At 46.4% G+C, this 19,852-nt stretch overlaps 1 pseudogene; it reads right to left on the bottom strand.

Moving 5' to 3' along the window:
- Positions 1-387: 387 nt before the first annotated feature.
- LOC131571268 (uncharacterized) overlaps positions 388-19,852 on the bottom strand; it is a 70,919-nt pseudogene continuing 51,454 nt past the window's right edge.

Genomic DNA, 19,852 nt, shown 5'->3' with positions numbered 1-19,852 from the left:
TCGAGGAAGCGGGTCGCTCCTTAGGGGCGTGCCCTTCCCGCTCGCAGTGGCCAAGGGGAGACGGCACAGGAAAAGCAGCGGAGTCGGAAGGGAGGGTCCAAGGGGGAAAGGAGGGGTAGGGGGAAGCGCTTTCTTGTGGCAAGCAGGGCAGGGCGACGGTGGTGCAAGCTGGTGGGGGGGGCGCGCATGCGGAGGTGATGGTACACACGGGTTCTGGTGTGACTTTTGCGAGCGCAGTGCCAGGAGCAGTGGTTGCCTCAGCCAGCATGGTGCCAAAAACACATGTGAAGGGCAAGGCTTGCGGGACCTCTGGGGAGGCTTCTTAGACTGACGCGGCAGCATCAGACATGGGCAGCGAGTTAGGGGTGGTTACAGAGCTCCAGCCGGCTACTGTAGGGAGACGCAGGGGACGCGCGGCTGTGATGTCAAACCCGGCAGTCGGGACGCGGAGGTCAGCCCGAATCGCTGCGCGGGCAGAGGCACCAGTGGGGGGCGGGCTGCACACGCCGGTGGGAGGCGTGGATACAGCGTCAGAGGAGGAGGAGAGAGAGTCAGGGACAGATCATAGGGAGGAGACTTCAGAGGCGGAATTGGACGGAGATAGTGACGTCAGCTCGGGGGAGATGGGGGGCGTTCCCGAAGACGCGCGTGCAAGGAGAGTAGAGTGCGGTCGGAGGCGGGTCCGATCCCCTGTGACGTCTCAGGCGAGGAGGGGCCGTGCTCGGCGTTCAACATCCCAGGGCTCCACCCCCTCTCCGGTCCCAGTGCCTTCAGTTGCAATCCCCGGAGTCCAAGCCTCTTCCATCCAGGGGAGACATTCACGTATTCAACCTCCATTTTTAGCTCAATCGAAAGCCATGCAGACTCAGTGTCAAACAAGATCGCGGACACGGCAGTCTACTGAACGAGGGGCAGTCGAGTTCATGTCGTCATCAAGGCTGTCCAGGCTGATGACAGCGCCACCTCGTGGGGGGATAACTGAAGTGCATGACATGCTGGATCTGTTCGGTGGAGCCACAGTGCCGTCTTGTGGCGAGACTGCAACAATGCAGTGATTTTTTTCCAACAATGTATAAAAAGAAAAGCACATCTAAGAAAACAATGACAACACAACAAATAGATTATCCTTCAACTTCGGGATTTCGTGAAGATGAAGAGTTTTCAGATGAAGCACAGCAACAAGGAGAAGACATCATACAGATCACAGCATCAGAGGGAATTCTGGTGTGGATGCTGTCGGCAGCAGAAGCAGCAAAGAGCTTCTTGCATTCTTTTGATACAGCCAGAAAGACATACCCACGGGAATCTCAAGTTTCTTTTTCAGATTTGGGAGCGAGGCCAAAAACCTCAAGGCAAAGAATGTAGTATAAAGAATAACCAATTACTTCCACGACTACACTGTTCATGCAGATATCGATGGAGTTTCCAGACAGGGAGTTCGAATAGCCGGTGAAGACAATGGACTGGAAGTGCATCAGGAAAGCATTGTCAAAAGAAAATTATTTATTTCCAGGTTCAGGAGATTTGACAATACCAGTGATGTACAATGCACAGGGACAGAATCCAAGGCTGGAAAGGATGGGTCATGAGACAATCAAAGATTTAGTGAAGGCCGCTTAGAATAATGAGCTGAGTTCACAATATTTCAAACAACTCTTGAGGGGTACATTTACCATGTATGACCTCACACCATATGATATTCGGAGCCTTGTGTCAGTGATTCTCACAGACACACAGAACCTCATCTGGGAAAGAAAATGGAGAAAGTACATCTCAGAGTTGAAAAACAAATATCAAGGTGGGCCAAACACGAATCTCACAGAAGCACAGTTAGCAGGAGATCCTCCAGATGACAATCCAGGGAAGCAAGCAGTACGACTTCCACGAAGAGTGTTGAACGACATCAAAGAGGCAGCGCGAATGGCAATCCTGCAGATTGCTCCAGCGGGAATGCAGGACGTCCCATTCTCATGCATCAGGCAAGTTCCCACAGAACCATACATGTCGTTCATCGATCAACTTGCGCAAGCTGTGGATCAACAGGTGAAAATCGAAGAAGTGAAGAAGCCTCTCTTGGAGAGTCTGGCTTTTGACAATGCCAACCCGGATTGTCAATGGGTCATCAGTGCAATGGACAGCCATCCTTGGCAGAGCTGGTGGAGGCATGCAGCAAGGTGGGAACACCTCAGCATGTCACGTCGATTGTGAGGGACGAGCTGAGAGAAGAATGGGAAGAACAGATAAAGGGGCACTCAGAGAAACAGTTGGAAGACAAAGCATTGGAAAAAATGCTGGAAAAAATACTTCACCAGTAGAAAAAAAAACATGAACAAAGTTCTTGCAACAATGCAGAAGAAGAACAATCCCCCAGGAGGAAAATGCTACAAATGTGGGGCATTTGGACACATGAAGAAGAATTGTCCACAGACGCATGCAGCAGAGCAAACACAAAAATCAGAAAAGCCAGTTTGTGCATGGTGCAGAAGAGGAAGGCACTCTGTGAGAGAATGTTATTCTCAGACAGACGCGGAAGGAAATCCTTTACCGTATCCGGGAAATGGAAAAAGGAGCACGGATAATCACCAGCGCATGCAGACACAATTGATGGCGGTGACACAAGAGTAAACAGGACAGTCATCAGTGAGCAACAAGCAGATGCCCTCAGCAAAGCCCTCAGCTGATTCCACAGCAACCCAGACCTCCTTCCACCAGGACCACAGTGCACATTGGCAGCCTCAAAATTATTATGCTTCCTGGATGAAAATCATGCAGAGACACCAACGGGTATCCATGGAGATTCATACAAAAGACAAGATTTCTTAATAGTGGGACAAGATAAAAGTAGCACCCTCGGACTCATTGTTTATCCTACAGTTGTCTCAGCAGACAAGAACACAGAATTGACAGTTTTGGCAAGAGCACTTCGTCCACCATTGACCGTGCCAGAAAACACTCTGGTCGTGAGAGCTTTTGCCTTGCCACCACACACCATTGGAGAAGTCATGTCAATCTTCGACCAAGAAGGTCTTCCTTTGAAGGCGCATGTTGAAATACATACTACATGCGTGAAACACATAGGTTGAGATCGACCCACACTCGCGTGTTGATTGACATGGGGAGACAGAACGATAGCAATCAGAGGAATGCTTGACACAGGGGCAGATGTCATAGTAATATCTTACATCTTTTGGCCACGCAATTAGAGCTTGGTCGTGCCCTTGGATTCTCTCTCAGGCATAGGGGGGGTTTCTCTGTGTCTGCAGAGCGAGAATTCCATCGTTGTCACAGGACCAGGAGACAAGATGGCGATCATTCATCCTTTCATTGTCCAAAAGCCAATCACAGTCTGGGACAAGATCTTTTGGCACAATGGGGCACAAAGATTGAGGTGGATTTTCAGTATGGGTCACTGCAGCACTCACCACATTGAAGTTGACATGGGGAAAAGATGATCCAGTTTTGGTGGATCAGTGGCCCCTTGAGCGAAAAAAGTTGAGTGCATTGAAAAACCTGGTCCAAGTACAATTGCAGAAGGGACACATCAAGCCAACAGACAGCCCTTGGAACTCTCCAGTGTTCGTCATCAAGAAGAAGCTATCAGGCAAATGGAGGCTGTTGCGTGATCTCAGGAAGATCAATGAAGTCATTGAAGACATGGGACCACTTCAGCTGGGACTTCCATCTGTCTTGATGATTCCCAGAGATTGGCCGCTTGTGGTCATTGACCTCAAGGGTTGTTTTTTCAGTATTCCACTCCATCCAGATGATGCTCCAAGATTTGCCTTTTCAGTTCCAAGTATCAACAAGGAAATGCCTCTGCAGCGGTACCATTGGGTGGCTCTTCCTCAGGGTCTGAAGAACTCGCCAACAATCTGTCAATGGTATGTGGCATGAGCTTTGTCACCAGCGTGGAAGAAATTTCCGAAGGTGAAGATCATTCATTATATGAATGATTAGCTCATTGTGGCATCAACAAAACAGGAGCTGCAAAAAGCTCGTGATTGTGTGATTGCAGAAGTGCAAAAGGCAGATCTGGAAATCGGTGTTTCAAAAATTCAGGAGGTTGCAACTTGGAAATATCTAGGGTGGAAAATCTCAGAGAAAAAAATAAAACCTCAGAAGATGGAGGTCAGAACAAAAATCAACAATCTACATGATTTACAGCAACTTCTAGGAGAGATCAACTGGATGAGACTGAATTTGGGAATCATGAACAGTGACATTCCAGCGTTGCTCGATCTCTTGAGAGGAAACACAGACATTCGATCTCCCAGGACACTCACGCAGGAAGCGAAGAAAGAATTGGAGAAAGTTACAGATGCTATACAGAAAAGGCAGGCACATCAATTTGTTCAATTGTTGCCTTTTCAGTTGGCAGTACTGGGGAAGAAAACACTGTTCCATGGTTTGATCTTCCAATGGGATGCATCACAAAGAGACTCTTATAATCATAGAATGGATTTTTCTACCGTACAGGTCTCCAAAGACAATTCTCACAGATTTGGAAATGGCGGCACAAGTCATCATCAAGGCGAGAACAAGGTTGCTGACAATGGCAGGATGGGAATTCTCAGTCATCTGATTGCCTCTGAAAAAAAGTTATTTCGATTGGGCGATGCAGAAATTGAAAGACTTGTTAATTGTATTGTTAGCTTTTCCAGGAACTTGCACGATCAGTTGTCCGCAGCACAGGGTGTTGCAATCGCAAATATGCTACTGAGCAAAGCCAAGAAAAAGCGAAGAACCTCTGGACGGGATCACAGTGTTCTCTGATGGTTCAGGAAAGACGCACAAGTTGGTGATCACATGGATGAACTCAATGACAGGGGAATGGGATTCAGATGTGAAGACGGTTCAAGGCTCTCCAAAAATTTTGGAATTGGCAGCCGTTGTCTGAGCATTTCAGGTGTTCGAACAACCTCTCAATCTGATCACAGATTCTGCATATGTTGCGGGTGTGGTCAAACGATTAGAAAGTTCGCTCTTGAAAGAAGTCAGCAACGAAGTCTTATATTCATATCTGGCAAGCTTGAAATGATTGCTAGAAAGCAGGGAACAAGAATATTTTATCATTCACAATAGAGCACACACAACACTTCTGGGATTTCTAGCGGAAGGGAATGCTCAGGCAGACAGGTTGACAATGCCTATTTCACAAACACTTCCGGACATTTTTGAGCAGGCAAGATTGAGTCATGCGTTTTTTCATCAGAATGCACAGGCACTGATGGAATCCTTTAGTCTCACAAAGAGTCATGTGAGGGAAATCATTAGTGCTTGTCCTGATTGTCAGCTTGTGCAGCCACTGCTTCCACAGGAGAAGTCAATCCGCAGGGACTGCAAAGTCTTCAGTTGTGGCAAGCTGATGTCACAAAATACCCATCATTTGGGAGGCTCAAAAATATTCATGTTTCAGTAGATACATTCTCAGGAGCAGTCTTTGCTTCAGTACATGCAGGGGAAACAGCAGAACATGCTTGTTGACATTTCTGCAAGCATTCACATCATTAGGTGTTCCTCAAGAAATAAAAACAGATAATGGTCCAACATGTATAGGCAGGGTGCTTGACAAATTCCTTAAAAGGTGGGGTGTCAAACATACATTTGGTATTTTACATTCACCCACAGGTCAAGTAGTCATTGAAAGAACACATCACACCCTGAAATCCCCTCTGGACAGACAGAGAAGGGGGGAGCCAGAGGCAACGCCTCACATTAGGTTAAATAAAGCATTGTATGTGTTGAATTTCCTATATGGTTTGTCTTCAGAGCCCAATCCACCAATCGTGAGGCATTTTTCAAACAGCTCACAGGCAAAACTAAGGAAAAATCTTTTGGTTTTCATCAGAAACCCAGAGACAGGTCAAATAGAGGGCCCCTTCAAACTAATCACCTGGGGCAAGGGTTTGGCTTGTGTTTCCACAGGGCGAGGTCTGAAGTGGGTTTCAGCATGACACGTGAAGCTGTTTCGGATGCGAGAGCAAGAGAACACTGATCCGAAAAACACAGAAATGAGCACACAGACAGAAGTCGAGGCTCAAGCTGCAGACAACGACTCAGAAGAAAAATAAAAGGAGCAGAGATTTTGGGGGGTTTTCCTTTAGGGTCTTGAGTGGAAACATGTCAATGCTTTCTCACGAGGGTGAAGTCATGAGCTTCACAGTGCTCATGTGCCTCATTCTTTCATTTATTGCTTTAAGCAATGAGGCAAATCTACCCATTGATCAGCCAAAGCAGAATGTGTGGGAGACTTGGGCCCAAGCAGCAAATTTGGGAAGTAATTGCTTGACACATTCGAGGCCAGGGAGACCATTCTCAGCATGCATGGTTGGGTTGCCAGTGGATGAATGGCCAATTCCAGGACACTCCTCAGTCGACATTTCGCAGGTCGTTAAAGATCCTGTGAAGGAGTGCTGTGCTTGGACGCTTCTTCGTCCTGTGGCTTCTACCGAACCTCAGGAATTAGAGATCTTTGGGTCCATGACAATGGAACTTTGCATGCAGTTTGAAACTCCAAATGTGACAAAAACAAACAAAACTATTGATGTCACTCCCAATCATGAATTTTATAGAAATGCATCAGCTTGGTGTAAATACACTAAGAAAACAGCCAAAGGATCAATTCAGGTTCAGGTGCAATTGCTACGAGGATTGTTTTTAATTTGTGGGCACAGAATTTAGCACGGCATTCCTGCCAATGCCAGGGGAGGTCCATGCAGCATTGGGAAAATTTCAATGTTGTCATCAGATTTGAAATTGTTGAGAGAGAAAAAACACAAAGAGAAAAGATCATTACAACATTATGGGGCAGATTGCAATGACGAAGTATACACTTGGGACAAGGCAAGGAGAATTGCTACAGCAATTTTCTCACCTTAGACAGCGTTGGGGGTGGCCTTGACTCAACTGGACCAGACGGGTTGCTGGTTGAGCAAGCATGCTCAATCCGTGTCTCTCGCACCAAGTGACATGCTGAAAAACATCAACAGTGTGAGACAGGCGACTCTTCAAAACAGAGCGGCAATCGATTATCTGTTGCTTGCTCATGGACATGGGTGTGAAGATTTTGAAGGGATGTGCTGCATGCATCTCTCTGACCATTCAAGGTCGATTCACAAAAGTATTCAAAGAATAAAAGATAGTATAAATAAACTCGGGGAGATCACTGGGTCTTGGATTGATGACGTGGCAGGATTTATTGATCTTTTTCCTTTATGGAAAGGGTTTTTAAAGATAGGTCTATAAATCTTGATAGTGCTCTTAGTTCTCATGCTTGTTATCCCATGCATCTTTTTATGTATACGGCATGTCATGAGTCAGGTTGCGAAAGACGTGCTTTTGGTGCAAACAGAAGGGGGAGATGTGGGAACTCAGCACATCACTCCGGATGTCCAGAGTTACCGAGACAACCCTTGGGGGGCTCGGAAATCCTGGAATGTTGCCAGAAGTGCTTGGTGGTTGGATTTTGACCCTGCACAGGATGTGCCACCTGACTGAGGACAAGAGATCACTTGGAGATAAATGGTGTAAGAATTAAGTATTCACAGGGTGGAAATATAGACTTTAGGATTTTGGTACAGGGGGGTTATGGAGACAAGATGGAGGAATCAGGGCGTGTCATGTCCTTCTTTCTTCTTCTTGTCATCCATTTTCTGTGTTGATGTTGGCACTTTGGGCTTGGTTCTTGGTGAAGGTGCACTTGCTAATATGGGTGAAAGGTATTGGGAAATAAAGGTAAATATGATGTACGTAGTTTTTAGTATAAAAATAGACGACCACCCAGTGGAAGGTCAGAGTGCCCTTGGATGCCTTGCTGGTCAGACCTCTGTTGAGTTGGAAGAAAATTTTGTAGATAAGAAATAATAAACAATATTGAAGACTGAAAATCTGAAGAGTCCAGACTTGTCCTTTGAAGCGTGGGCTGTCCCAAGGCCATCCTACACATGACCGTGCAGAGACGGAACAACCGGACCGGTCGGGGGGGAAGTCACGCTGGGTGCAGGAGCCGCTGCGGCAGCTGTTGCCGGGAGCGCTGGGACCGCGGGCAGCTCCAAGGGTCCCGTGGGCTCGGTGTCGTTTTCAGCAGCCTACTGAACTGGAACTGGCTCGGTGGAAGGCGGCAAGGGTGCTCGTGAACATGCCGCTGTTGTGTCACTTGGCTCCGGGAGCAGCAGCGCAGGCGCGTGCTCTGCCTCTGCGGGAGAGACTGGCGGGCACGGCATGGGGTCAGCAGCGGCGTCTTCTGCTCGCTCCGGTATTGGTTGCAGAGGCACAGCCGTTGTCTGCAAAAGCTTTGGAGCAGGCACGGAAGGTAGCAGGGGGGCCGGCAGATCGCTGTTGCCTAGCAACATCGGCGCAGCCGCAGGAAACAGTGTTTCTGCGATCACAGGCGCAGACTGCAAAAGCGGCAGGGTTGGCACGGGAGGCAGCAGGACAGCCGTGGGGGGGCGGCGCTGAGTCGCTGTTGTCGCCAAGGGCGTCTCCTAGCAATACAGGCGCAGTTGCAGGAACTGCTGCGTCCGAGATCGCAGCCACAGGAACTGGCTGAGCTGCGAGCAGGGCTGTCCGGAGACGCAGACGTGGGTGGGTCCGGGAGGCATCTCCGCTGGCTCGGCAGTCGGGACCTCAACGGCCGGTGCTGCCCCTATCTCTGAGTGAGGTGGGGCACAGGAGGCTGGCCGTGGCAGGGCCTGCAGGGCTGCCAGGAGAGGCGCAGCCCACTCATCACCCCCCACAGAGAGACAAGGCTGGGGGAAAGACGGCTCCATCTAAGAATGTTCTGAAAACGCAGAGAAAATAACTTTTTCAGCTCCAAGAAAAATATTCCCCCCCAAATCGTCCCCCTCCAAGGGGTCTTCTCCTTGGAAGAAGAATGCTGGAGTTGGGGGAAATGGGACGAACCCGTTGAAGTTAGCAATCCATGGAAAAACAGCTGCTCTCCATTTCAAAACTGGAAAGAGCATCCTAAATGCTGGATAAATCCGGGAGTATCCAAACCCACAACCCAAAAAAAATTGGAAAATGGAGTCCATGCACTCCCATACAAACACATCCAGAGCATACAGCACATTCCTAAAAAACCCAAAAAGCTTTGCCCATCAAAAAAAAAATCATAGAAATCTGCCTCCGACAGGAGAATTCCATCCTCTTCACCCCATTTTTTCAAGAGGGCAGTAAGTTTCTCCTCTGAAGGGGAAAATTGAACCTCCTCCTCTATGGGAGAAGTCCTCCACCTTTGCAGCCACAAACTGCGAATGGCTGCATTTTCAGGAGGGGATAAACCTCCTGCGACAGCAACAGCATCCACCATGCTCTGGTCATCTGCGTGGTGCTGCTGAGCTCTCTGAACATCTTCCGTGTGGCTTTTCAGAAGGTTCTCTTGGTGGTCAGCCTTGCTGTGGACTCTGTCCAAATCAGGATCTTCAGTTCTTCAGCTCCTGGCTAGAATCCACTTCTGTGGTCACTTGTGAATCAACCATCAGTGCCACACATTCGGGGTTTACCCAGTGCAGCAACTGCTCCTCTGGGGTCTCACCAAGTGATGATTTGTCCTCCTCAGTCACTCGAGATTACCAATTGTGACCGTGGTCACAAGGGTTTGCAGATGAAGAGAGAGGCGAGAATGTTGATTCTATCATCAGAAGGCTTGATTTATTATTTTATGATATATATATTACATTATGACTGTACTAAAAAGAAATAGAAGGAAAAGTTCTCAGAAGGCTAGCTAAGCTAAGATGTAAAAAGAATGAATAACAAAGGAGCTCTCTCCAACTCTGTCCCAGAGAGATCTCGGTCCTTGATTGGTCATTAATTATACACATCCAACATGGGCCAATCACAGGTGTATTACAGCGACCTGATGAGGTCTTCAGGGTGAGAGAGAGACGGAATCTTGTTTCATGATCAGAAGGCTGGATTTATTGATATATGATATATAATACATTATTACAATACTAAAAAGAATAAAGAGAGAAGTTGCGGAGGCTTCTAAGCTAAGAATAGAATAGAAAAGAATGAATAACAAAGTTCTGTGTCCAGCAGAAAGCAAGGACAAATTCTTCTGTGAGTGGTCAGCAAATCCAAACACTCACAGAAGACCAATCACCACTGCACCTGTTGCATTCCACACCAGCTGATAACAATTGTTTACATTCTTCTGGGGCCTCAGCTTCCCAGAAGATGAACAAATCCCAAAGAAAGGATTTCTATGAAAAAATGTCTGCGACACAGGTGCACCTGTTGCATTCTCCTGCAGGAGATAACCATTGTTTACATTCTTTTTCTGGGGCCTCAGCTTCCCAGAAGGGAAAATCTTAAAAAAAAGATTTTTATGAAAAGATGTCTGTGACAATTCCCTTCACGGTACGAGCTGTGCAGGCAACGGCAGCGACAGCAGAATTGGTCACACAGGCCATGCTGGCAATATGAGCGATCTCTCTCTCTCTCTCTCTCTCTCAGCAGGAGCCGCTGCAGCGCCGGTGGTGCAGAGGGAGCACTGGGGAGGGAGTGCAGGAACGGCAGCATCTTTCCCCTCACCAGGACGGGACAGCTGATGCCACATGGGTGATCTTCTCTCTCGCAGCAGAGAGTGGTGCCGGCTGCAGAAGGCTGCAATGCAGCGGGTGCCGGTGGGCGCAGGAGCTGCGCGGCTTGAAGGGAGGCAGTGGCAGAGAGTGGGGAAAAGAGGAAAACAGCGGCTTTTATGCAGGAGGGGGATGGAAATCCGAGAGGGGGTTGTCTGGCTAGCTCTAAACATAACCTGAAGCAGGTAGAACACAGACCAATCGCAAAAAGGAAAAATCCTAACTGACAGGGAACTTTCCAGACAAAGGAACTGGATCTTTGAGGATAGACAGGGAAGAATCTGGAAGTATTAACTGCCATGGTGAGACAGGGGGCAAACAACTTCAGACAGAGACCAAACATCTTCAAACCACCAATGCCACAGGCAGGGAGAGACCAAACATCCGCAAACCACCACTGCCACTGAGGCAGAGTGGAAATTTTCCAGAGTAGAAATCCATTTTGATTTAGGTGGAATGTACATCTTTGAGTTAAGTCTGTAGCTTGCTGTTTAGTCTGACTGCCTGTTCTCGCAAAGGACCTGCTCTTGGAGAGACTGCTTCAGCCGAAGGACAAGAGGTAGGGGGGGAGCAGGGGGGCAGATAGAGCAGGGCAACCTGACCCAGGAATTCTTTCTGATAAAGAAGAAGTAGCGGCAAGTGTCATGCCATGAAATCAGTGGAATGAATATGTCTGAACATATTGAGAAATAGCATGCATATGTATTTAAGAAGGAAATAAAAGGTGATGTGTGTGGGAATCCATAAAATCAGAGGAAGGTTGTAAGAGACAGGCCTCAGATACAGTGGAATTGCGAACAGAACTAAAGCAGCAGAAAAAATTATTTAAACTGTAGAGAAGATATGGGAATAAGAACAATAGAGCTGTGTATTAGTCTTTGTTTGGCTTTCTAAGTTGCAAGAAGTTTATCTAGCAGATATTAAGGTTAAGCTTATGAATAGTGCTCTGTGCGTTGTCTCTTATAAACGGGTATTGTACTCGAAAATAAGCAAGCATTGTTTTAGCCAAAGGTACGTGTGCTTATGGTGATTGGATAGAATTACTGTCAATATGCTTTTGCTTTGTGTAATTGGCCAAGAAGGCTATATGGTATGCTGTAACATTAAGCTTTCTGGCCTGCTGCCTGGACAGTGAGCTGTTCGCATCGTTCCATTATAATAATCATGTAATGAGACTGATGCTGAAAAATAAATAGCTCAACACACTCTCCCAGCAGCCCCATCCTGTTTGCATCTGTAAATAAACTGTCGGCATCAGATCTGGAGTTCCCAGAGGTATACATGTCATTTTAGGGGAATGATTCTCACGTGCGTCCAGCACTGTAATAAACATACTGGCTTTACAACTTCCACAAAAGTTGTGGAGTTTGTTTGCTTCCGCAAATCACCACAGGCAGGGCTTCAATCCCTCCCTGCTACATATATGTATCTAGTTCTTTATGTATGTTGTAATATCTGTGTTTAGATTTCAAGTATACTGTTGTGTAGGTATCTATTTGTATTGATGTAGTTTTCGGTATATGTAATTTTAAATAGCTATACTGGTATTTGTATATATGTCTGATTTTATATTTTTAGCTGTATACTGATCTATTTCTATATATGTTATATTTACATATATATCCGGATGTATAGCTGTATATTTGTATCAATGCAGTTGTTTAGATTGGTAATGCTTTTTGTCTCTTTATAGATAGGTTTGTTTTATGTATCTCTTTCTGGAATGTAATACGTAACATTTAATCTGTATTCACATCTGTATATTGTGGTGGTTATATATGTATTCAGTTCTATGTAAATGTGTATGGAGTTGTATAGTGGTGGAAATCTATTTGTTGAGTTCTTGAAAAATTCGCCCACTATTTGTCAATAATTTGTGGCAAGAGATTTGACAATACTCTATTCCTGACCCAGAGATGGGGCAACTAAGTGTCACAGACATCCTTGGTGAAAAATCCTTTCTTTAGGATTTTTCCCTCTTCTGGGAAGCTGAGGCCCCAGAGAAAGAACGTAAACAACGGTTATCTGCTGCTGTGGAATGCAACAGGTGCACCTGCTGGCCTATGTTGCATGTTTACAATTAAGGGCCAATCAAAGACAAGCTCTCTCTGGGACAGAATCAGGGAGAGCTCCTTTGTTGATTTATTGCTTTTCTATTCTTAGCATGGCAGCTTCTGAACTTTTCTCTCTATTCCTATTAGCATAGTAATAATGTAGTATATATAATAAAATAATAAATCCAGCCTTCTGATCATGGAGTTAAGATTCTTGTCTATCTCTTCACCCCTGAAAGACCCTTGCAAGCCTGGCAACAACCGAGAGGCTTTTAAAAACTTTTATTCTCTTTTCAGTCTCATGAGAAGAGTGAAACAATACAGATGTTAAAATTCACAATTTGGTGAATCACAATCAGAAGCCAACCATTTCCTAATTGTAATACACTAGCAGCGTTTCTTGGCCTATCAGCTTTTTGCCACACCATGCTGTAGATGCCTTAAAGCCAATCACTGAAAACTACCCCTCGTGCATCCCACTACAATGCATCTTTCATATTTCTATTTCTCCAAAGTATCAAGTCTCATTTGCAAGGCCATCTTTTGAAACCTTTTTCTAGCTCCACTTCTTTTACAACAATATCTGTCCTATTCCATGGGTAAATCAGCATTTCTTGTCTCAAGGTTTGAATACAGAGGTATACTGTGTGGGCCTCCTGTCAGGCCCTGAGAACTCTCTACAAATCCATCTCCAACACATGGTTATGACCAAGGTTATGACCCCATCAGTAATGATTATGACCATAGTTATGACCCCATTACAAACGCCACCACTGCCTTTGCACTTACCATACATAAAGCCACAATTGATGTTATCCACCCTATCATTGCATCAGGATTAAATCGTGAGAAGGCAGTACTTTACCTCTCTGAACATCGGATATGAGCCAGAATGGTAGAAAAGAAATGGCAAATTGCAAACATAGAATCCTTTGTTACTCAACAACAGTGGGGATTCATCTGTGAAAGCAATACCATTGATGCCCAAGACATATGCTTAGATACTGAACAGTGTGTGCCACTTTGAGATCCACCCAGACACCATTCAGAAAACAGTGCTTATACACACTGGTCAAGGCTCTGTATGCTTGAGAACTGCCTGTGCCTCATTAAAAATGGACAATAAAAATTGATACTTACTTATTAAAAATCACTCCAACTTTCGCATTAGTAATTTTGTTAACGTTATAGACTGTGATTTTACATATTCAGTGCCAGTTGTCTCTCACCAACTGATGAAGGCTAACTACAAAATGTATCACCCTTTATCACCTGCACCCATTGGCATAAACCTTACTTTGGTAAAACAGTTGATTAAAGATAAAGATCTTAGTGAGATCTTGAGAAAAATGAAAGAGAAGGGAGAGAAAATTTTAATAACTGTTCATCAGGATGCAAAAGAAATTAGCAGGGTTCTGCAAAACATAAAGCAAGAAGCAAGTCATCATTGGTGGGATGTACTTTTCGGATGGTCACCAAAAGCAACAGGTATACTTAATGCTCTAATCCCTCCAATTATTGTTTTGCTCCTTTTAGCTGCCAGAAGCTTAATTTTGTCCATTGCAACACTTATTTGGAATTGGAGGATGCTACAACTAATGGCAGTCTTGAATTCATTGCCAAGAGCATATGGAATAGCCTTCAAAGATACTTACTGTATGACTTGGTTAGATGAGGAAGAAACGGTGTATTAGTAAAAGAATTTACTAACCCTATAGAAAAAGGGGGGAATGAATCAAGGATTTAACAAAACTGAAAGAATTAAAAGTTTACTAGATTTAGTATGGGGGGGGGAGAGTATAGCAAGAAGAGTAGAAATAATAAGGGATAGGTAATTTTTAGCAGGTAAAGTAGTTAAGGCTAGGGTAATATATCACTTGCCTGTCTTTACTATATTTAAAGAAGCAGGATGGGATGCAGATTTCTTTGTGACAAAGAGGAGGACCGTAGCCTGCACCTGGGCCCTAAAACTTCAGCTAAAGCCAAGGGCTGTGAAAGCCTGCATAAGTAAAGAGGTCAAATTGAGGAAGATGTCTTCTGTCTTTCATCAGAAGGAGACCATTCCTCACTTCAAAACCCACCAACCCATTTGAAGTGAAAGAATCCACAAATGTGACGGAACTTTGAACTCAATTATAACACATTTTAAAGTGGGGGTAGGTGGGTTAGCTAATGCAAATGTATCAGACATTTTGGGAATTATATGAATATGTAAGACGTTTTTAGATGAAGAGCCAGAGCCTGTGATTCTTCGCACTTGTCGTTAGGTGAAGATTCATTGTGTGCCTGCTGCTGTAATAAACACACCAACTTCTAACTTTAACTAGTGGCAAGTTTTATTCTGTGCTTCACCACGATGGCTCACGACACCAACCACATGGCAACAATGGCTCCATTATGCACTGTTCCTCTTTCAAAGATTAACTACCCATGTGTTGTGGTGTGATGTCATGGTTTGCCTCAGATACCTCAGGTTTCTCCCTGTAGATTTCTTTCCCAGGTGTGTCAATCACCTCTCCTTTCCCCCACCATGACCCCTGCTGAGCACTGTCTCTCAGTCCTGGCATTCCAGAAGGGCATTGAGTGATTGGTAGAGTTCAAAAGATGCCTTACGCCCCTGGAGGACATTGGGCCATCCAGGTGCCATTTGTCCCTTGTGACTTCTCCCCCCTTACCTGGTTGGTGGGATCCCTACCCCTTCTCTCCCCCTCTCCCTGGGGTTAAAAGGAACAGCAACCACGCGGTTCAAGAGGATCTGTTAGAGCTGTTATTGGATTCAGAGGCCTGTGGGCCAGGAATAAAGCTCTGGATCGAAACCCTCTAGCAGAACCCGACTCCTTTCCTTCGTCCTCGCCTTAAAGCTTCTGCACCAAGGTAAACCTGAGCTCCTGCATGTCTGGACTTGTCTCTAGCACCCAGCTGCAGCATCCAGCTTAGCCAAAGGGGTGTCTGAGGTAAAAACACCATAGTTGCCACCTTTTAGTCATGCAGCAAGGGCCAGACAAGCCCAGGCACATCCCTTCTGGCTATATTGGTAATTAATTCCAATACTCACAAATTGACCAATACACTGTTTCTCATTCAAAGGTTAAGTTCCTACCCATTGAACAATACCCTTTTCTTCATTTCTCGTTGACCTGCTCAAACACAGATCAAATATGACAGGGCCTCGGACACAATTCCATTCCTGCCATAGTTATTTGCAAAATATCCCATTCCTCAAATTCTCCTTTTCTGGTCAAGAGCCTCCTAAAAACACTTTCTTTCCCTTAAATGTGTTTCAGCTATGTTCTTAGAAGGAACACTCTCTCTATTCTCAAGGCCAAGAAAGCCACTTGCACACATTAAGCACTGCAATGACGGAATACAGGGTTCAGCACTGCCTGCTAAAGCTAAAGGAATTCACAAGACTAACCCCATTGGTTACACTTAAATATTTTCCCAGCGCCTCTTCTTCCTATTCTAGGAATCAAACAAAACATTTGTCATGAAGTCCTGCAAGTGCTATTGACACGTTACAATTTTATTTTTGAAATTAATGAAGCAAACATAGATTCCCTACTGAAATTATTCTGGTCCCTTCCAAATAACTACTCAGACAAAACCCTCAGGCACATCCCGGATTCCCTCTCTCCCAACAGCTCAGAGCTGCATTGCACAGCGCTTGCTGTGTGCCAGAGAACACAAAGCAGGCTGGCCTGAATATTCCTGCAAAACACTCTGCATTTCACACCTTTGCTGTGGCTCAGTGCAGAACTGCAGGATTGCAGGCGCTTCCTCCCAGAGCTGCGTGAGGCGCTGGCTCCTGCAGATGGGCCCTGCCAAGCTGTCCCTGCCTCACGCTGGCCTCGCTTCCCCTGGCACAAGAGCCGGGCCTGAAGGAGGCTGCCCTGTGCTCCAGCCTGCCGAGCAGCCCGGCTCCCTGCCCCGGTGCCCAGAGTGCTGCACACACTGCTGACCTTTGCCAGGAGTTGCTGGGCAGCCGGCAGAAGAGGAGGAATCCTCAGGCAGCCCAGCAACCCTCGGCTGCCCTGGGCCTTTCTCTGCTCCTGGGCACACTGCAGACAGCCAATGCCTCCAGGCTGGGCTGTGCCCAGCACGGCTGCGCTTCCCCTCGGCAGCAGCCAGCTGCCACCAGGGCTCTGAGAGCGGAGGATTCGCCTGCTGCCAGGAACAGGCACCCAGGGCCCGGCTGCTGCCTCTTGCAGCTCCAAGGGCCTCCTTCCAGCCTGCCTCTGCGGGGCTCAGCCTGCTCCAGCCTCTGCCGGGGCTCTGCTGGGGCTCCACCCTGACCAAGGCCGGGCCCGCTCTCACCTCCCAGGCGCTGACAGTTCTGCACCACAGGAGACCTTCCCAAGCACCCTCTCTGATCTTTCTGCTTTCTCACTTGAGCAAGGCTCTCCTTCTGCCAAAGACATTGCATTTAGGGATACAAATCCAAGTGGCAGGAACTCAAACTTTTGAGTCACGACTGAAGGACTGAATCCACACAGGATGTCTTGGCTGCCTCTCCCCTCATTTGGTTTTGCCACCAAATGGTATTACCTTTTCTGTCTCAACTAGAAATACCACAGCTGTGCCAAAACCAGCCAGTGGGCCATTGTTAGCGTCTGTCTGAATTTTCCCTCATCTGCCTCACGATCGTCCTTGGGAGACCACTGAAGAGAAGACCCCCCGTCTAGAACATCTGGCTCTGAAGGAGAAAAGTCACATGTCAAAGGCCCTGAAACCTGAAAGCTCAGTGTTAAGCTATTGTTTTCACAAGTGTGTTTGCTGTATGCTAAGAAGGGGGCACCGTGCCCCGTTTGCAACAACAGCAGCTTTGGAAGCTGTCCCATCTCTTGGACTGGCTGGACTTCTCCTGAGTTTCAGGTGGTCTCCCACAGAAGACCTGTGGGGGAAGGGTATATATGTCCAATTGTGTCAGGAACCCACGTTTTAAAAAAGGAACCCACTTGCCGTGACAGTTACATCCAGATATGGACAACACTGGACAATCCAGACCAGTGACAAGAGCTTTTTTAATTTTTTGCACATCAGTCTCAAGACATTGTTAGACAATGGAGACAGGATGTTAACAGCTCGTTGATCCACAGGGAATGCTAAGGAAGGTGGGGTATTACAGAATGACATAAAACCATCTCAGTCTAGATTTCAGTCAATCATACATAGAACAACACATATTGACAAGCATTCTATCCAATCTTATAAAACACACGTAACGGTAGTTAAAACAAAGACTGGTTCATAAGAGACAAAGAACAGAGCTCTATTCATGCTAATCTAAAGATATACATTAAATAACCTTGTTGCCATCCTAAAGCCAATTCTACAGAGGCCTATTGTTATTTGTCACGTATGCTCTACTGCTTGGGAAACTTTTCTGCTGTATTTGCAATGCTAACAAAACTTCAGTCTGAGGCCTATACTTTTTTGACCATTTCCTAAAAACCCTCTAACTTTATGGATTCCAACAAAGACCCTCACCTGTTTTACAACCACTGTGACAGACAGACTGAGATGTAAGAAGCCTCTCCATCAAGGAGTGAGACGTGAAAAGGCCCCTCTGCTCCTTCCAAGGACTGGGACTGAAACCCCCAGCCCAGGGGAGGTGTGTGGGGCAGGCAAGCTGACCAAGCTGAGATGTTTGCTTGCAGGTTGTGACCACCGGAGCAAGAAATCAGTGGTTCTTGCCTGCTGCCTAGTTTGGACTCTGTGTACCCCCAACTTTCTATCCTTTGTTTCGGTTGCATTTACTTTCTCTTCCCCCAACAAAAAAGGGTATAATTGGTGTGCAATTCAGCCGTGCCTTTGAGATCTCACCAGCGTAGCAGACGGACCCTCGACTGGACTGGACCAAAGGACTTTGTCTCTGTGTTGGTAGCTATATCCCCTCCCTCTCTCTCTTCCCTCTCTTTCACTGTCTCTATCTTTTTCTCTCCCTTAATCCCTCTATCACATTTTTGCTGTGGTTATTTCAATAAAATTGCATTTGTTTTGACTATCACTGCAAAACCCCCTTGTACCGTGTTGGTTTTTGCACTCTGAGATCACTCCTACGAACCATCAGGTCATCCATTCACTAGGACGGATCCTGACAGCTGTATTCCAAAGGCAGTGTGGTCTGGAGAGGATGAATGAAGAAGAACCTTCTCCACTTACGAACCACACCAAAGAAGCCGTAAGTGTGACTTAGCACCAGTAAAAAACAAGTGGTCATTCAGAAGAAAATGCTGAGCTGTCTGAAGGGGTCCGAAGGAGGGGAATCTTCCGAATGAGTTGATGTTTCAGAAACTTTATTTAATAATAATCCTACTCTATAAACCTATACTATAAACTTACTCTATAATCCAAAACTACTCAACAATTCTACTCTAGAGTCCTACTCTACAATCCTACTCTAAGTTGTTTATGGAGATAGCAACTTGATTATTATATTCTTCTTCTCCACTCCTCCTTCTTCATCTTCACTGAGTGGATGAGTGGTGCCAAACTGGATGCTGATTTGGCTAAACATACAAATGGATGCTGTCCACAGGAAATAAAACAACAAAGAACATTGAACCATGACTTTCCAAGCTCAGTGCTTTGGAGACTCAATCAGGATTCCTCTGGGTCCTAAAAGACCCAGAAAAAGCAGCAATGGGACCATCTGCTCCCCCAGTCATCATGTGCATGACCTTGCCATCACAGGCAAACCTGGCCCAGAATCCCACTCATCTGTTTATTGTGATGTCTTCACCTTGCTCGGATTTTTGCCCTGCAGGTGCTCTAGAAATGGTGCTTCTGTCCCTGGGGTTTCCTCCTTTCAGAAAAATCCAGTGATTCACATAGGTCCCTGCCTTTGCAAGACAGGCACTGTGCTGATTCCCACAGGGAGACAGAGCAGTGTCTACCTTTCCATGCCCGGCCCCTCGTGTGCTGGATGGCACCTTTCTTCCCAGCAGGGCCAGCCCAGTGGCACTGGGCCCTGCAGTTCCCTCTCTGCCACACAACTTGGCACTAACCCTGGCACAGTTCCCGTCTGCTTGAGCGTGCCAGGCAGCAGATGGGGCTGGGACAATTCCCTCCCAGCTGTCCCTGTTTGCGAGGCAGAAACCTCTAAGGGTGGGCTGGGGGGCACAAACCAGGGCCCCTCAGAGGCTCACAGTGAGCCCCCCAGAGCCCCTGCTGCCCACAGCCAAATCTCTCACTGCTCAGCTGGGACTAGCT

Source organism: Ammospiza caudacuta, chromosome Z, assembly GCF_027887145.1.
Source record: "Ammospiza caudacuta isolate bAmmCau1 chromosome Z, bAmmCau1.pri, whole genome shotgun sequence".
Taxonomy (NCBI): domain Eukaryota; kingdom Metazoa; phylum Chordata; class Aves; order Passeriformes; family Passerellidae; genus Ammospiza; species Ammospiza caudacuta.
Note: the sequence above shows the minus strand (reverse complement) of the source record. Positions and strands in the feature narration are given on the sequence as shown.